This window comes from Protopterus annectens, chromosome 11.part0, assembly GCF_019279795.1.
Source record: "Protopterus annectens isolate FY-2018-M chromosome 11.part0, PAN1.0, whole genome shotgun sequence".
Lineage (NCBI taxonomy): Eukaryota > Metazoa > Chordata > Ceratodontiformes > Protopteridae > Protopterus > Protopterus annectens.
The window spans coordinates 1546941009-1546959379 of NC_056745.1; the positions used below are offsets into that span (position 1 = coordinate 1546941009).

The window sequence follows — 18371 nt, forward strand, 5'->3', positions numbered from 1 at the left end:
TCTTGTATGACTATGCTGTTATCACAGCCACACATGACAATTGAGAGATGCACTACCTTAAATCCAGCGACATTGCTACCCGTTGCTGAAGACGGTATCCCGCATGTATGCTTAGATCTCATACATTCTAAAGTTCTACCAAGACCGGATCTTAAAGATCAACCCTTACTACATGCGGACTGGACACTGTTTGTAGATGGGTCGGCACGCAAAACAGAAACAGGCACCACGCAGGTAGGGTATGCAGTTACTACTGCAACTCAGATAATAGAGGCAAGACCACTCCCCGGGAACTTATCCGCTCAAGCAGCGGAACTGATTGCTGTGACAAGGGCATGTCTCCTTTCGGAGGACAGGAATGTCACTATCTATACGGATAGTCAATATGCCTTTTCTACGGTACATGTGTTTGCTCAGCAATGGAAAAATAGGGGGATGGTTACAACTTCGGGAAAAGACATCATGCACAAAGAACTAATCCTTGAATTACTACAAGCCGTCCAACGGCCACGGGGTTTGGCCATCTGTAAATGCTGCTCATACCCGTGCTAAGGACCCGGTATCACTTGGTAATGCCCTAGCAGACAAAGCAGCCAAAGAGGCAGCTATGTCCAGTACCTTTCCACTTGAAACCACACCTACAGAATTACAACCAACAGATAAGTTTGATTTACAAACCTTACAAGTCATGCAGGAACTTAGCACAGTACAGGAAAAACGCTGGACTAGGTATGGTGTTAGACAGAACAAAGGAATCTATGTGGGACCAGATAATAAATATGTTTTGCCTACTAATCTTTTTAGGTATGCAGCACTAGTCGTGCATGGCCCTTCCCATCTGGGCCCTGCAGCTATGGTTAGAATTATCCACCTTACCTTTTGGACCAAGGGTTTCATTGCATATGCAAAACGTTTTTGTCTATCCTGCATAGTATGTGCTAAATACCACGGGAGGGGTCAGAGTTGCCCGGCATCATTTCCAACACCCCTATCCATTTCATACAATATGTATGGACTTCATCGAATTGACCCCGGCACAACTAAAGAAGTTTGTGTTAGTGATAGTAGATGCATTTACTAAGTGGGTTGAGGCTTTTCCGGTGACACATCCGGATGCTCAAACAGTGGCTAAAATTTTGGTCAATCACATCGTCCCGCACTTTGGACTTCCTACACGCATCTACTCTGACAACGGCACGCATTTTGTCAATCAGATCATTCAGAAACTGTCTACAGTTTTCCAAATTGAACTGAAACACCATTGTGCCTACCACCCACATTAAGCAGGGTTGGTGGAACGCCACAACGGCATTCTAAAAGGCAAGTTAAGAAAACTCATGGCCGAGACACATCAGTCTTGGATTACCTGTCTACCTCTAGCCCTCCTTTCCATGCGGACAACTCCCACCTCAAAAGGAGGCACCCCATTTGAGTTATTGTACGGGAGACCTTATTATGTCCCGCAGTGGCAAAACTTGTTGCCTGCGGAACGTGAGGGGGGTGAGGAGATAGCAGATTACATGAGGAAAATGCTGACCAATACTAACAGCTGTTTAATGAATGATTATTTTTCAGGTTCAAGAGACGACAAAATCACGGAAATCAGACCCGGCGACTGGATCTGGGTCAAGATCGTTAAGAGAAAGAATTGGGCATCCCCCAAATGGGAGGGCCCCTATCAGGTGTTGATCGCAACTCTAACGGCAGTTCGGATTAAAGAAAGGTCCTCATGGATCCACCTAACACAGTGTAAAATTGTAAAACATTTTAAGTTAGATAAAAACTTGAATCCCCCTGGGGAACAAACAGACAGCAGTAACCATGAAGGACAATAATGAGAATAAGAGAAAATGGTTCTATTGCAATATTTTATTGTTTATAACTATTGTGATTGTAATATTTCTGTTTTGGCCATTTTTGTTTTTTAATGAAGCTAGCCATTCAAAACGAGACAAATACACCAGCTGGCATCCAAACTTTAATACATATCAAGCGATTAAATATGCATATGCATCCTCAATGAATGTCTCAAATTGTTGGGTATGTACTGCAATACCTACTGTACATAGTGGCTTAATGTTAGGGATAGCCCCTCTGGGAACAAATGATACTTGGAATAATTTGTTGTTTGAAACCACAGAAGTACCACTGAGAGACAAGGTGGCGCTGCCTCTTCTGGGGCGCCAAAACGGAACAGTGTGTTTTCAAAAGATTGGAAAAGTTAAGGTGGGGCTGAGCCAATGTAATTTGACAATAGTTCATAATTGTACCCTAGAAGGGCAGTGTGAGACCAAGTTTGGAGCTATAAAAAAAGACATCAATGTAAATGATACTAGTTTTGTTGAAAAAATGTTGTATGTATATGGCCTGTTATTTAAGGGGCTAAAGCCAAATGTGAGTTATGAATTTCCAACCAATATCACCATCAAAACGAATGATTGTTATTTTATTTGTGGTAGGAAAGCATATACATGGTTACCATATGGCTGGTCAGGAAGTTGTTTTTTGGGATATCTGATACCAGCTATCAGACATGTAAATGCATTTCCTCAAGGTAAAATACGAAATGCACGTTCTCTTAATAAACCTATTAATCCCATAGGTAACATTGATGGTTCATGGATTTATCACCATGACTTGGCGCACGTCAGCAGCAAAGGACTCTCACATATGGACCTAGGTGATGATGTAATTGCTTGGGCTGGTATTTTGCCAGCGTATGGGACAGTAAAATCCATCTGGGAACTGAGAAAACTGTCAAAACTGTTAGAGACTCTGAGTAATGCGACATTTTCAGCACTAGAATTGGTGACGGATGAATTAACGGCGATGAGAACAGTAGTGTTGCAGAACCATATGGCGCTCGATTTCACCCTAGCGGCGAAAGGAGGTACTTGCGCTCTCATACACGAGGAGTGCTGCTCGTCATTCCTGATAACGAGCATGAGATTCAGAGCCATCTTGAAATAATTCAACAAGTTTCTGAACTGACTAAACCTGGTCCAAACCCCTTGACTGACTTTTTCCAAAACCTGTTTGGAAACTGGCGTTCTGTGTTGATGAACATTTTAATTGCTGTATGTGTTGGTGCAGTCATATTTTTGCTGCTTGGCTGCTGTTGCATACCATGTATCAAAATGATAATATCGAAGGTTATCTCTGCCAATGCTACAAAAGCATATTTTTCTGATTATGAGAAGGTATAAAATGTATCTGGGATTGTGTAAAATAAACAGTATACAAAATGTTGTAAGGGGGGAAATGTGGAAAAATACTGAAGTTCAACATATTTTGTATTCTGTATATAAAGGGTTAAGCAGAAAAATGTTCACTGCGTGCAAACTGAAGTGTTCTGGAAAATGTTGATCACTGAGGAATGCAGAAGTTAATCTTAAACTGCTGATAAGAAAGTTAATGTTGCAAGAATAACTGTGGTACTGGCTGGTAAAAACAAGTAATCAAACTATCACTTCTAATGAATGTTCTGTGTGCTACGTGTGTATACGTGCAGAAGGGTCTATAAAAGCAGAACTCAAAGTACAAGTAGCCAGACTGCTGGCATACTACTATCATGTAGCAGGTCTCCATGCATGTAAAATAAAGCTGTTTTACTTGCTTACAAGAACTTGGTGTGATTCTTCCAGAATATGTTAGAAGAGTAAAATCTTTCGACAAGAATGCATTTTGAGGTTTAGACTTCTAGCATTGAGTAGCATTACCTTCAGATTTTGCATGCTTGTATCTGTTACGGTGGTGGTTTTGTCCTTTGAACCTGGCCTAAAAAAGGCACTATAGGGGTGAAGAAAGCTTTAGCCAGTAACCTGAATCCCAGGGGTGACAGGTGCAGACCATCTCTGGCAAAGCATCATGGTTTGTCGATCATATCGTCCTAGGCAGACAGATACTGGATCCCCTTAGAATGACACCAGAAGTTTAGCCAATTGTTGAAGTCAATCATTTTGTCCTTATACTGTGGTATCATTCTGGGCGAAGGCAGGATGTTACTCAGGGCTAGGGTCGTACCTGCCTAGGCCACCTGATCCGAGAGCTCTTCCATGTCTATTTTCATGTAGTCCAGGGAGGTATGTCTCAAGTCATTCACTCCAGCATGGACAATGACAGAGTCGCATTTGTACTTGTTGTGGAGTGACTTGAGTATACGTTCATATAGTGCACATTTGCTTACTTAATTTTTCTAAACACCTATTACATTATGGATGTTCTTCATCTCACATTGCTGCAGTCCTTACACTTGGGTAGTCCGCTGTCCTCGGTCGGCCCGAATATCAAAGTATAAGGCTGACGTCGGTCTTGGCGCATTTGACTGACATCAGGACGTCAGGGTACAAATGCGCATGACCGACGTCATATCCTCAGTCTTTTTTGCCGCATGGTCCAATGCAGAAGCAGCATTGCAAGTGCCGGTTGGCGTTCTGAGATTTTTCGATTTAGAAGTTTCAGACCGAGTTCAAAGTTGGCTAAGTACCCGTTAGAATATTTTAGTTTTTTCTTGCCTCAGTCATTTACCGGATGTCAGAAAAAGTCAATAATTGCATTTCTTGTGGGAAACAGATACCGCATAGAGATTATCATACTTTGTGTATTCCTTGCTTAGGGCCTGAGCACGACGTTGTTGGCTGCCGCTCTTGTGCTAGATTTAATAAACGCACTATAAAGAGAAGGTTGGATTGTGCAAGGTTAGTCTTTGGGAAGCGGTGCAACTATAAAATGCCGTCGGATGCTCCGACGCCCGCTTCTTCGAAGCGCAAGGACAAGGCAGTTAAGCCTAGGCTAGAAGAACCGTCTGTACCAGACGCCGGTTCTTTAGAGGTGTCGGTGGAGCCGGTGGCTCCACCGGAGGTTTCTTTGTGTTCCCAGGGTGAGACCTTATTATTGCAAGATGTGGCCTCTCAGGAGACAAGTCAGGCTGAGGGGGCTTCTAAAGTTACTATACTCCCCTCCCTTCCTAAGGTGGCTAGGCCCTCTCCTTCTGTTTCAAAGGCTTCTCCCAGGGGCAGGCCAGGTTTGGCTTCAGTTGGTGTTACCCCTAGCTCTTCAGGTACTGTGCCCAAGAAGCATATGCTTAAAATGGCAGAAGATTTGATTACTTTAATTAGGGGTTCTATGCCCCCTCCTGATAAGAGACCTAGGGTGGAGCCTGAGCTGGGGGGTTTTGAGCAGGCTTCAGATATTTCAGAGTCTTCGGCTGAAGACTTGCAAGAGTACTCTCCTTATTCCGATTCTGATGTGGATGATTCTACTCCTTCTGCTACTCCTCCTGAGGATTTTTCTTTTTCAGAAACTCTTCATGCCATGAGGGAGCATTTTAAGTGGGAAGGTCAGGACTTCTCTGATTCCAGGAAAAGGCTTAGGGAATTTCTGTTTTTACCCCAGCATAGGCCTTTGGCTATGCCTCCTGTTTTGGATGTAGTGGAAGATGTTTTTACAGAGGCTTCTCTTAATCCTGATTCTTTGCCTCCTGCTCCTGTTAAGCCGGATAGATATTACAGGGTGCCTGAAGCTCATAAGTATCTTTTAAGAGTCCTAGGGCAGACCCAGAAACTGTTAGCCAGGGGCCTAAAGGTGTTAAGGCTTCTGTTGTTAAAAATCCGGTTCCTGCAGACAAGGAGGCTAGGGCCTTGGATAGATGGGGAAAGAAAGTCTATACTTCTTCCACTCTTGCTATGAGGGCTCTGAATTGCCAGTTTCACATGTTGAAATACCAAAACTATCTCCTTTCACAATTGAAGTCTAAGGTTGATGCTCTGGCAGTAGGTATTGATTGTAAAGAGTTGCAAGATTTAGTGCATGTTTCTGAACAGGTGGGTAAGCATTCTTTGCAATGTGGTTTTGATGCTGTACAGGCCTCGTCTAGGGTGGCTGCCACTGGGTCAGTTCTTCGCAGGCACGCCTGGCTGAGGGATCAGAATTTGTCTGAACATCTTAAAACAAGGATTTTAGATGCTCCTTTACAATCTGACGTGTTGTTTGGTCCTCCTGTTGAGACAGTTTTAAAGAAAATGGAAGACAAGGCTAAGTCTATGCAGACTGTTAAAGATTTTTTGCAGGTCCAGCCTCCAAAGTTTAGTAGAAATTGGCCTACTAAGGGATGGACGTATCCTTCTTATGATTCCCAGTCTAGGGGTAGATCTAGACGTGGTAACGGCAGAGCTCAGGGCTCTTTCAGGCCTAGAACAGGGAGTTCTCCTGCACAGGCTTCGGGTGAGGGCAGGGGTCAGTCCTTTCGTAAGCAGACCCAATGACCTACCTTTTCAGCTGCCAGAGCCTGCTCGTCTGGCAGCACCTTTGGGAGGAAGGTTGGCGCTTTTCAAAGAAAATTGGAGTTTAATTACCCAGGACAGATGGGTATTGGATATCATACACCACGGCTACAGGTTTTATTTCCATACCTTGCCTCCTTTCAAAGGCATGCCAGACGTTCCTCCTCAACAAAGAATAGAGGCTCACAAACAGGTTTCTCTGTTGCTCCAACTAGGGGCCATACAGCCAGTTCCTCTGCCAGAAGTGGGCCTAGGATTTTATTCTCGCCTGTTCCTAGTACCAAAGAAGGGGAACACGTGGAGACCAATTTTGGATTTATCTATCCTCAACACTTATCTGGACATTCCCAAGTTCAAAATGTTGACGTTACAGCAGCTTTTACCTCTGCTGGGCAAAGATCATTGGATGGTAACTTTGGATCTCAAGGAGGCTTACCTTCATGTTCCTATCAGACTAAGTTGCAGAAAGTATCTGCGTTTTCGAGCTGGGACTTCTCACTATCAGTTCTCTGCATTGCCCTTTGGCTTATCTACTGCGCCCAGAGTGTTCACGAAAGTTCTGGCTCCAGTGATAGCTTTCTTCAGTCTAAAAGGAATACAGATCTATCCTTATTTGGACGACTGCCTAATTCTGGCTCAAGGAAGGGAAGAGCTTCTTCATCATTTGGAATATGTGATAGCAGTGCTAAGATGCCTAGGGTATTCTGTGAACGAAATAAAGTCCAGTCTAGTATCCTCTCAAGACATGTGCTTTCTGGGTGTGAGACTGAATACAGCATCCCAGATGGCCTTTTTAACCCCGGACAAACAAAAGAGTCTATCCCTTTACTTCCATCAACTATCTCATCAGTCCGGGCTGACTGCAAGGACAGTCCTTCAAGCCTTAGGGTTCATGGCATCTTGTATTCTGGTGCTTCCCAATGCCAAACTGCATATGAGGAAGCTACAATGGTATCTCAAAAATGTATGGACACAGCACTGCCAGGATCTGGACACTGTCATTCAAATAATACCTTGCATTCAAAAGGAATTTTTGTGGTGCGCTCAGGAATGTCACCTAAACAAGGGACTCTCTGTGACCCGGCCAGAGGCGAGTCAGATTTTAACGACAGATGCCTCAGACAAAGCTTGGGGAGCTCATCTAAATGGAAAGTGGATACAAAACAAGTGGCCTGTCAGACTACAACATCTACATATCAACATGAAGGAGATGTTAGCAGTCCAGTTTGCATTAATAGCTTTCCAGGAATTACTTCTTCCAGGACAGGTGTTGATTCTAACAGACAACACAACTGTCATGTGGTACATCAACAAGCAAGGGGGAACACATTCTTATCCTCTATGCAGGCAAGCAATGATTTTGTGGGAGACTGCTCTCAGTTTACAACTCAATCTTCAGGCAAGGTTTCTGCCAGGAGCACAGAACTCCTTAGCAGATGTGTTGAGCAGACGAATTATGGATCCCCACGAGTGGAAATTGGATCCTCATGTGTTTCAGAAATTGACAGTGTCATGGGGAACTCCAGACATAGATCTGTTCGCTTCTCCACTAAACCATCAGCTGCCAAAGTTTTGCACAAAAGGTTTCATCCCACAGCTTGGAAAGTGGATGCTCTTTCTTTCAATTGGAGCAATCTTCATGTGTATGCCTTTCCACCTCTGCCTCTCCTCCTAAAGGTACTTCTAAAGGTCAGACAGGACAAGCCAAGGATGATTTTAATAGCTCCAGATTGGCCTCGACAGCACTGGTACCCATTACTGAGAAGTCTGGCACGGAAGCCTCCATGGCCTTTGCCTTGATTCCACACCTGTTGTCACAGGAGGACAGCCATTTGCTCAATGTCAAACTTCACTCTCTTCACCTGACAGCCTGGCATATTCTGTTTTGAACCATAGAGGGTCTCAACTTCCACAACAAGTTTTGAATGTGATTTTGGAAGCTAGAAGGCCTAGCACAAGGAAAGTGTACGCAGATAAATGGAAGAGATTTTTATTTTGGAGTGCAGCAAAAGATTTTGATGTTTCTGAGCCTAATTTGAGTGTGGCTCTTCAATATCTTACTGAGTTACTAGACAAAGGCTTGTCTTTCTCTTCTATTAAAGTTCATGCTGCAGCAATTTCTGCTCACTATGATTGCGACCCACCATTGTTTTCTCATCCTTTGTTCAAGCAATTTCTTAGAGGGCAAAGAATATAAGACCCCACGAAGAGCTCCTACTCCTGCTTGGGATCTCAATTTTGTGTTGGAGAAACTCACTCTACAACCTTTTGAGCCTGCAGCTACTGCTGAGTTGAAATATTTATCATGGAAAACTGCTTTTTTGTTGGCCATTACCTCTGCAAGAAGGGTTTCTGAATTACAGGCCCTCATGGCGGTTGAGCCTTTCTTGATTTTCCATAAGGATAGGGTATCATTACGTACTAATCCTTCCTTTATGCCTAAGGTGGTTTCTAGTGTGGCTTTAAACCAAACTATTCATTTGCCTACTTTTTATGCAAATCCCCAAAATAAAGGGGAAAATATTTTGCACACTTTAGATGTTCACAGGCAGTTGCGTTATTATTTGGACAGAACTAAAGGGTTCAGGCAGTCTCAGCAGTTGTTTGTTTCTTTTGCTTTGAGTTCTCAGGGCAAGCCTGTGTCAAAACAAACTATTTCTAAGTGGATTGGGTTTTGCATTGCTTTCTGTTATTCCCATCATGGCAAGGAGATTCCAGCTGGGATTAGGCCTCATTCCACTAGGGCTACTGCCACTTCAACAGCTTTTTGAGGGAGTGGCAACCAAGGATATTTTGGAGGCAGCTACTTGGAGTTCTGTGCATACTTTCTCTAGGCATTATCACCTGCCACTTTACTCTAAGTCCAGGGCTGGTTTTGCCACTGCTGTTTTGCAGGACATTTTGGCAGCTCCTGCTTCCTTGTAGTTGGCCATCCTCCCTTACCTCTGCTTTGGGATTCTACCCAAGTGTAAGGACTGCAGCAATGTGAGATGAAGAACATAGTACAGTTTTGTACCTACCATAAATGTAGATGTTCGAAGATCCACATTGCTGCAGTCCAATTTACCCTCCCTCCTTCCCCTCTGTAGTTAGAGGTGGTTGTGTGGGTTGGGTTGTACATATTGTGTATATTGTATATGTTGTACATATAGTTAGTGCAAGGGTGGTTGGTTGGTTGTTTGCTATCTTTTGGTTTTGACCTTTATTTTTTTGGGTCTTCTGACATCTGGGGCAAGAAAAGACTGAGGATATGACGTCGGTCATGCGCATTTGTACCCTGACGTCCTGATGTCAGTCAAATGCGCCCTGACCGACGTCAGCCTTATACTTTGATATTCGGGCCGACCGAGGACAGCGGACTACCCAAGTGTAAGGACTGCAGCAATGTGGATCTTCGAACATCTACATTTATGGTAGGTACAAAACTGTACTTTATTCTCCCTGCAACTGATTTTCTTAAATATAATTTTTTGCTTACCAGTCACTTCCCTTCTTCCCTTGCATAGCAAGCTTTTTATACTAAAGCTATTGACCTGTATTACACATTGATTAGCACAGTGAAAATGCTTCATTCCTGTATATAAAAATATGACATATTGTTCACATTTTTATTTTATTAGACTTGTTAATCTAATTACTACTTCTGAAGAATTAATTATGGCAAAAGCATGCAGTCAGCTTTATTAAGTGGTTAAAAATATTGGCAGTTAGTCTATTTCCTAGTTCTTACTTTAAATTATTTTGCAAATTACTTCAGCAATTTGTTATTTTCTGTACATGCACTTTTCTTGAAATGTTAATATTTGTATGGTTTACTAAACATTTTTTATTTGGTCAGTATATTGGTTTGCTAAACATTTGCTTTCTTATTACATAGTGGGCTGATGGACATTTTGAATCACATCATCTGCTAAAACCTGCCTGTTTTAAGGATTTCTATCAAGCCATAAGTTTATTTTGTTCATGACATAGGTGCACATACAGTGGGGCTAATTTCTCATGCTGTTCCCACACCTCCCCCACTTAGCCTCAGTAATTCCTTCTATGGTCTACACTTTGACTCCTTTCAAACTCCAGTCATTACAGTCATTCAGATTAGGCACCAGCACAACACCAATCACAAACCCCGGGTGAGTCATGCCCACCTCTTCATGTATGTTTAAATGGAGAACTTAACCTGGTTAATCAGTAGATCTGATGAAGCCCAAGCACAGGGTGAAAGTGTTTGTTTCCCACATGGAATAAAATAAAGACTAATTGAAACTGAGCCATTGAGTATTATTTGAAGAAGCTTAAGGAAACTGATAATGGACAGCTTAAGTAGAAGAGTAAATAATCTATTGATGTGTCTTTACGTGCTTTGTTCCCTTTAACCTAGTTATTGTCAGTCATTAAGAACTTCTACTTTCTTAGGCAGGCCCTTAGAGCGGGAACCAATGAAGTCATACTACAGGGAATTGTTAGCAAAGCTAGCAGCAGGAAAAATTACATCTTCTAGTTTTTATAATAGCAAAAACCTAAATTTCATTAATATCCATTAAATGCATCAGTACAATCAAGAATATACAAAGTAAACCAAATAATCTGTTAATTTTTAGTTCTTTGGCAGCAGAACACATTCACCCAGACAGTTTGTGGGATCAGACAATGGATCCAGTGCATCTGTTGCTACTTTGTTTTATCTTTAATGAAGAAACCGAGGTGATTGCTGTAGATTGATTGGTTAAATCTAGGCAGCCCCTTCTTGCCATCTTAGCCATAGCTTTCCTGAAGGCAGAAATCCTGGGTTCCATATACGATACTTCTCTTTGAGATCTCTCAGTCCTGAGAAGTTGTTTTTTATCATGGAGAAGAATGTACAGTAACTTAGTAGACATGTAAATGCTTCACCTTTACCTGTAGACACCTGAACATTATTTTTTGGCCACCCTGGAAATTGTTATGCAAGTTTTGGACTAGGTCCCACAGTATGGAAATATGCTGTTGTATCGGTTTGCCCCAATTCCTTTAGTTCAAATGATTCTGCAGAAAATATAAAAAAAAAATTAAATAAAACCTTGCTGAGCTTTATGTCTTTGTTTTAGCCTGGATAGTCATGGTTATTATTTTTCAGGGGAGCGGAGAGGAAACTGAATTTACATTATCTTAAATAACATTCTGCATTTAAAAAAAAATAACATAGTAAAGAGAAGTTAAAGGAGTACTTACACTCTAAATTGATGTGGGAACATTAATTACTTCTAGGAATGATGTTGAAACAAAAAAGTAATTTTATGTGGCTCATTTTAAATCATGCAGAGAATTTAGCACTGAAAAGATGAAGTAGTCTTTAGTAATTTACATTATATGAAAGCAGATGAAGGTAATGGCATTGTCATCATGAATTATTCTGACTACGCATGGAGACTGAGAGAACATGTGTCAAATAGAAAGTGTCATAAGGATGCACCCGAAAAATACATTCAGTGATGCCTTTTACATCTACTTAGTCAAGGTTATATAAATTATGAGCTGTTCAGTTTTCCAAAGGTAGATCATCCCAAAGCTGGAATTTGTTTGGTATACCTAAAATTCACATAAACCTAAGCGATCCACCTTTCAGACCTATCATGGTTGCTAAGTGAAGGCTTTATCAATTTATATTGATTCCATTTTAAATACAGTTCTGAGATTCCGCTATCCCTTTCTTTTTGTCTATACTCTATCAATCTCTGATAGGAAAGTCAGTCTCTAGCCTGCAGTTCAAATATCTTCTTCGTCTCTTCCCATTCACTTAACTTTTTCTTTCTAATTATTTATTCCCAGCACTTCAGTTCCTTTGCCAGTTTCCACCAGTAAATTCCAGCTCCCTCTTGCATAGTCTCTGTACCCCTGATTCCTTCATCCCTATCAGCAGAATCTCCTTTCTCCATTCCAGTGTTGGATTAGTTCTTAGAATACTTTCTGCTACTTTATGAACAAAATATTCTTTGTGACTATTGCTGTTCTCCTTAAGGATCTGCATCCAAAATCACAGTCTCTGTTTATTTCTTGAATTCCCCCATTGCCTCATAATCATCCCTTTCCACTGTGAATGTTTAGCTTCCTGCTTGTAATATTTATAACAGCCATAACTGTACAGCTGTCAAATATCCCTTGAAATCAAGTAATCCTAAACCACTTTGTTCTAGTGGAACAATCAACTTGTTCCACTTTACTCTTCCCTCTTACACTCCCAGATAAATTCTTTCAACTCTTTATTAATTCCTCTCCATAACTTCTCCATTTGATAAAAATAAGCCTGACCAGTGTATAAAACTACAGGGACTAAAAATATTTGTACTTCTTTATATTGCTATCCATACCCTTATTAAAAGCTTCCTGTTTCTCATTTTTTTGTATTATCTTTTGTTTAGTCTGTTCCCTTATATCTTTGTCTGCCATAACAGAATCTTTGTTAACCCATATTCCTAAATTCTTCATTTTATCATGTCCCCATAAATATGGGTATTGCTGAACCAGTTCATGTGTGGGGGCATAGTTTACAGCTATTACCTTTGTTTTATCTTCAACAGTATCCTGAAAAAAACTTGGAACTGTCTCAGAATATTACACAGCACTGAGATGTCCTTGTCTGGTGTTATAAGGTACAAAATTATATTGTCTGCAAATAAAATCAACTTTTCTTGATTACCATACCAATTCATCCATACATCCTCAACCCCTTTTCCCATTTTGCACATGGGGTTGGGGTGTCACTTCAGCAGTGACCATCATTTCAAGCCAAGGTTTACACCGCCAGATGGCTACCCCTGTCTCAGTAGTTCATTCGTACCACTCACTTGCACACTCACTCTCACCTGTGGCCAGTTTAGAATGTCCAATCCACCTACTGCATGTCTTTGGAATATAGGAGGAAACCAGACCAATCAGAGGAAACCCACATGACCGCACGAAGGACATGCAGACTCCGCAAAGAAGGCACCCCAGCCGAGAATCTAACCTGAGATTCTCTTGCTGTGAGGCGACAATGCTAACCACTGCACCACCATGGCCACCTGAATTACCATACCAGTTATATCCTTGAATTTCTGAGACCCTTATTTTCTTTGCAAATGGTTCTAAGTATAATACAAATAAAGGGGAAAGAGGACACCCCTGTCTAGTTTCTATGTTCAGACAACTAATCAGAGAGGAACCCTTCCACTTAGATTGTTTTTTATCTGATCCCTCTTATATCCTCCTAATTAACCTTATTATTGTATTAGGGAATGCAAATGCTTCCATTGCCATACTCAAAACATCCTAGCTTATTCTGTCAAATACGTTCTCTGCATCCAGAACCACCGACAATAGTGGTATTTTCTTACATTCTACTTTCCTGTGGATCATCATTGTTCTGTTAATGTTGTCAAATTTTTGTTTCCTGTCTACAAAATCCCATTGATCCATATGTATCAATTTTGGCAACACCTTTGTGATTCCTTTAGACATTATAGACATGAACATGTTATAACCATGGTGTAAAATTGAAATGGACCTATATGAAGCTGGATTTGATTGATTTTTACCAGCTTTAGGTATTACAGCCACCACAGCTTTTTTCCATTATGTTGGTGCGTTCCATTCTTTTAAAATACAGTTAAATAAAACCTTCCATATCTTTATAACGTTCTTCCCTCTTAGCTTCTAAACTTCCACCTGAATATCATCTATTCCTGGGGACTTTCCTGCAGATTGTTTATGTATTACCATTTTTATCTCATCTCTTCCTATCTTAACTGTTAGTTGTTGAGCCGCGTGTACCTCTAACCTTGGCATATTTGTCTTCCATAAATATTTCCATTTGTGCTTTATCTTGATTACCCATTTCTCTGCTTTATACAAATTTTCATAAAATGTCCAAAATATCTTTACTAACTCTACAAGACCTCTGATTATTTTTCTTGTTATAGGCTACCTAAGTTTGGCAACAGCCCTTTCTATTTTCTGTTGCCTAAGTCATTGTGCTATAAGTGTTTGTGCTCTGGATTTTATCAAAAAGCAGTTGCTTAACAGCAATCTTTCTAAACTTATATATATTATCCAGGTATTCCTTTATTTTTTCTTTAGTACTATGCATTTGCGCCTCTTGTTATTCTCTGAAATTCCACTTATTCTACAATAATTTAACCTTTGTTAGCCACTCTGAATAATTCTTGTTACTCCTTAACCATATCTCTTTTTCTTTTATTTCTACCTTATCTTTAAACTCCACTTTCATTCACTCAGTAGGAGTAACATTTGGAGTATTTTCTGTCTTCCCTAATAACTCCTGAATAATTTCCACAACCCATTCCCTAACTTCTTCTGTCTTTAACAAGTAGGAGTGCCACTGTCTCATTTTTACTTCATTATCCTGCATTTTTCTTAGTTATTATTGACACATGATCTGACAGTTATTGGATATGCCCCCTTCTTTTAAAATGGTCATAAATAAAACCTTCCAGATATTAATAACTTTCATCCCTCCTAGCTTCCAGGCTTCCACAGGAACACCATTGATTCAGTTAAATACACTTTTTTGTGAAATATAATGTCTGCCTAGTCTAAGCCAGTTATTGTACCTTGGGGAATAATATGGAAATTCTCTCCAAGTTCCTACTACTGAATTCAAATCTCCTGTACCAAATATTTTCATAACTTTCTTCATAAAGCTGTCCTCTTTTTTAATATTTCCCTTTTAGTCCTCCCAGTTACATCCTAATTGTTGCAAATCAAATTCTAGTCACAAGCTATAAATACTGTTCCCCTGCTGAAAACTGATTATTTCTCCCAAAATGTTCTTATGTTCCATAATAGCTATTTAGATGGAATAACAATACATGCCAGTATAATCCTGCTACCTTGTCAGTAGCCCCTTGCTACCACAAATCAACCCTTATTTTTCCCTTTTCTGTCATCTAGCAATTAATATAAGTACTCCTCTTTTCCTTTCTCCCTAATATTCTGCTGGGTATTCTTCCTGAAATCCTCTCTTTATCAATTACAGATGCTGAGTTCTTTCCAAATGTGTCTCCTGTAGTATTGCTATTTGCTCTCTGCATTTCTTAATGTAATGAAATTTTTTTTGCTTTTTGTCTATATTTGTGAGACTGTTCACATTCTGCGACAATATGGAAAGTGCTGCCATTATAATAAGAAGTTATTATTCCCGCCTATTATATATTTAAGTGTTTATTTCTAGCATTTATGATACATGCACCTGTTTCTCTGGTTGATCCTTTGTACAGCTGTTTCCTATCATCTCCCTTTGAACCTATGTCACATTTTAAATCTTCAAATAAAAGTCAAACAAACATCTCCCCCAGAACACCCCCAGAGCCTATTGACTTAATACAAACACACAAAACTTTCTACATTTTCATATAACGAACTTTAACCCTCCTAATATGAGCAATTGTCCCGAATAGACAACTGGAAACATAGGCTTGATCTAACCTAAAGTTAAGGTTATCCATGCGAAGACACTTGTTACTGCCTGTGCTCCTGTTTATACTAATTGGTGTCTGCTCTTTTTATCTTTATTAGATGTGAAGACAACTTACTGCAGTGGTGGTGCTGCGGTAGCATTGTCGGCTCACAGTTAGACGTTGCTCATTCGATTCTCAGTTAGAGCATCTTCTGTGTGGCGACATCCGTGAATGGGCGTTCCTTCATTGAAGGTTGTGCGTTAGGCCCGGCAAGCCAGCACGTAAAAATCTACTGCCAATCATTAGCAGACCGGAGTTCTGCTGTGGCGACCCCTAACCAGGAAAAGCCGAAAGACACAAGATGTGAAGAACAACTTGGATGCTTTCAGAAAACATTAACTTTTAGCCTTGAAGAAACCAGAGCTTTTTTTGGTTTTAATTGCCATTTAATCATCCTGTCTTCATGGGAAAGCAAGAAAAAAGGAAAATACGGTCTTCAGCTGCAGGCATCTAAAGACATGCTGAAACATTTATTACTAATGGAAAACTTTTCATTAAATTCAGTGCTCTCTTATTTACTTGTTTCCACTTGAAATTGTTATTAGATTAAGCCAATGGTCATAATCCAGACATTCATTAATGCAAAAGTAAGAGAAAACATATCAGCCCTACATGTTATGATCTGTGTACTTTTGCACCCCATCCCCCACATCAACAACCCAAGAGTACAGCCTGTTAACTTAAACATGCTTTTGTCTAGGCTTTTTTCTCTTTTTGCAGTGGAATGCTTACATTTCTTAATACTAAAAAAAGAAGAAAGAAAGAAAAAAACATATGTTTACTTTAATATCTTTATTCCCTACGATAATTTTAAAAATGCTTTACTATAAAACATGCAATTTGTATCATAAAACATTTTATAGAAATACGAACTATATATAAGAACTTTTCCCTTCGTCTTAGTGTCCTTCTAGACGTTAATGACATGAAATGAGGCAGGTGCCTTTCAGTTCACCGCAAGTTTAACAGTCACAGAACAGAAAGCAGTGGGGTTTAAGTTGATCTTAGTTTGCCAACTTCAAACTGTCAAATTGCAGACATTCCTTTTTTGAAGTGTCTTGAAATGATTCTCACATTGTAAAGTAGTAGAATTAATGCTACCTGACTGTGCTTAGTTTTATCCATCTTAACAGCTATTGCTGTGGACTGTCTCTGTGCACAAGTGTTTCTCTTTGTATTATGCTTCTGTTGGTGTGGCACTGCTGTAGTTGCCAGGGGCCTACGATTCCTACTCTAAAATGAAACTACAAGTGTAAATATTTTCTTGCATTTTATTAGCTCAGACTGCAAACTGAAATCCAAGAGACAAGGAGGGATCCTAAAGTATGCTATGCTGAGCTTCTTGAATGTACAGATTTCAGTCTTTTGGGCATTTCATTTCAGGCTTGGCAAAATAAACCGGTTCATTTCCTTCTAGAAATGTTTGTGCAGTGAAATATGTGTGACATTTGATCCTTTGAGTCATTTTGGTGTAAAAACCATAGTGCTTTAAAATCTACTTTTGAAAGACTTCCCATCAAAATGTTAGTCAGGACTCTAAGCTTAATGTAATTATTCTCTCTTTCTCCCCCACTGTCCTGGAATGACGTTTTCCTCAGACCTTCTCATAAAGGATCTATTCTGGTCTGTTAACCAACTTCTTTGAGTATCAGAAAATGGAAGGAGATCACATCCTGTGTAGCTGTCCACAAGTATATCTCATCACTTTCGAAATTTTTAACATATTCTCTATTTCTGGCCTTGGCAGGTGACCATTTTGTTGAATATTCTACTATTGAATTTGTGACTGTTGAGAAAGCTAAAATAACTACAGTACCTTTTTCTGTGCAGCTAAAATTTATAAAATTCATGGTAGGCACATTGTTGCTGAATTGGGAAATGTATTTGTAGAATATTAGTTAGGATATGTATATACATCTTTTAGATTACGTAGAAATTATGAATTCTGCAGAGTTTGCATATAAATTAAATAATTTATGTAGCATAGGGACTTGTTTTGGTTAATTATTGATATCAACATTTTATATATTTCTATTTAGTACAGCCACACTTTAGGGTCCTTGAACGGTTAGATAGAAGTTCTAAGGAAATTGCTTTGACTAAACTTTTTTCTTTTTTTATTCAATGGTATTTTTACCAGCAGAATTGAGATACTGCTGTAAGTATCATCTTTGTTCCCTCTTAAGCCAAACTTTTTGTGTATCTGTTTTAATTTGACAACATTTTCCAGCATTGATTCTTTAAGTCCTGAGTTGTAGCATCATTTCAATACATACGTGTCTTGCTTTTATCTTCAAAGGGGATCAGCTTCATCTTTATTCTACGGTTTCTATTCAGGGATGGAATGTTGCCTCCTCTCTCAATTCATTATCAGTCTCCTACGTGTCTGCTGCAGGCCTTCGGTCATGCAATTCATCCATCTCTTTGCTGGATGTCCTTGTTTCCCTCTTGACTTCTTCCTACATCTCCCAAAACTTCTTCAGCAAATCATTATCTTCTTCCCTGCGCATGTGCCCAAACCAAAATATAGTCTCTCTTCTCTGCAATTGAAGCACTTTAGCTTCTGCTCTATTGTCATTATTTATTCATCTGTCTCACA

The 18371-nt window shown here is 40.0% G+C and overlaps 1 protein-coding gene across 1 annotated transcript in view; it reads left to right on the forward strand.

Moving 5' to 3' along the window:
* ANKRD16 (ankyrin repeat domain 16) overlaps positions 1 to 18371 on the forward strand; it is a 371524-nt gene that overhangs the window by 211640 nt on the left and 141513 nt on the right. The window lies entirely within an intron of this gene.